A 2,063-nucleotide genomic window follows, 5' to 3' on the forward strand; every position below is an offset into this window, starting at 1 on the left:
TTGAAAATGTACTAGTTGCAGTACTTGTGGGTAGTACATTCTCACAACAGTGAACCATTTTCTGAAGCAGTTGCTTAATTACTGTTTCAAAAGTTAGCAACACTGAGTTTGTTTGTGTTTTGAAACAGTGAAACATTTCACAAACTAGTTGTTTGGCTTCATGTTTCAATCATTTTAACACAGTGATTCTCATTAAGCAATTGCTTTGCTTCATGTTTCAGTCATTTTCTAAAGCAATTCCTCATTCAGTGAGTCATAAAGGATGAAACACTGATGTTGCTTTGAGTGTTTTCAAACTGACTCATTTCAAGAAACTTCATGTTTCAATTATTTCAACACAGTGATCCTCATTAAGGAATATCTTCACTTCATGCTTCAAGCACAGTGGCCCATTTTCTGAAGTAGTTGCACATTTATTGTTTCAAAAAATCTGAAACAGTTTGCTTTAAGTGTTTCAGTGTTTCCAAACTGAATCATTTCATGAAACAATTGATTCACTGTTTAAATCATTTCAACACAGTGAACCATTTTCTGATGCAGCTGCATCATTGAGCATTTCAAGTGTTTTGACACAGGGTTTAGGTGACAACAAACTGCTTCAGTCGATGTTCTATAATGTGGATCAGTGAGATTCTGCCCAAAAATGTGTGACTTACTTCAGGGGGTTATGTGCTTTATACCATCCAGGTGCTGATAAACAAAAACAACAAACACAGTGAGATAATTAGAGTTTGTCGACTTCACAAATATAAGAGGAAAAGTGCAGCTGAAGAAAAGCAAGTTTGTTTTGTTTAAAAGAACTGTGGTCCACATGTGGAACTGGGGACATGCCCCCATAACAGACACAAATTAATATACACACACACACAAAGATATGGATAAAGACCATAGACAAGGAATAAAGAATTCTGACAGTTTGGGAATTTCGTGGAGTCTGAGTGAGTGACGCCTGAGAGCTCATCTTAAAAACATTTGTAACCTGATTTTGTTGTTGGGTTGCAGCAATCGGTTTCAGTAAAAATTACATTTGTCATGTTGGGTTTGTCACTCTGTCCTCATACACATCCTGCACCCCCTCACATTCTTCTCTAACGTCTTGTCCTACCTGAGGATGATTCTGGCTTTAGTGGATCCTGGTGTGGGCTGAGGGAAGCCACCAAGAGTCTCATAATGTGTGTTCTGGTCAACTATTTCCACTATCATTCATTATTACTTGTACTGTGGAGTTTACTGTGTAATGTAGTACCCACAAGTACTGCAACTAGTACATTTTCAACACAATATTAAACACTATTCAGTGCAGGCATTTTTCCAGGAAGTATTCTATCCAAAACAGGAAATGTTTCATATTTCCAGTTCTTGAGCATGTCATTTTGAAAATGGCGCCACCTTCAGGCACACTGTGGTAGAAATTCAGGATATTATGATTGATGTCTGCTTCAACCAATTAAATGCAATTACAAAAGTTTATTTCCACCAAAAAAAAAGTCATGAAGCTTTTAATATTAAAATGTAAGTTTTATAGCCTTTCAGCACACAAAAGGATCAAGCTCAAGGTCAAGGTCAGAAGAAGGTCAAACACTAAAATCACCAAAACAACTTTCCTGGTCACAATTTTTTAAATTTTGCCTCCAAACGTGTCATGAAGATAGTGATTGACTTTGCCCATAAGCTATTACCTGGGATAAGTGATTGACCTTGACCTTCAGGGTTTACCTTGATGTTAAAGGTGACCTAAAGTAGGTCAAATTTCAGATTTAAGTAAAACATGTCATATAATACATTAAAATAAGGGTCTTGATGAGAGGATCCAGAATATATCAAAAGTTTAATTTCAGATAGAGGCTGTGGAGGTAGTTTGCATGGTTACTGTATAATGTGAGTGTGTGTGCGTGTGTGTGTGCAGGCGAGGTGGGGGGTAATTATGGTGTAGAATGTCATCCTCAACCCTGGAGTCAAACCAAGAGTATGGCGGTTAATCATTTACTAACCGGCAGAGAGCGACAGAGCAGCAGCGAGCTGAACGGGCCAAACAGATCCGTCTTGCACCTGCACACCTGCAG

This window comes from Thalassophryne amazonica, chromosome 21, assembly GCF_902500255.1.
Source record: "Thalassophryne amazonica chromosome 21, fThaAma1.1, whole genome shotgun sequence".
Lineage (NCBI taxonomy): Eukaryota > Metazoa > Chordata > Actinopteri > Batrachoidiformes > Batrachoididae > Thalassophryne > Thalassophryne amazonica.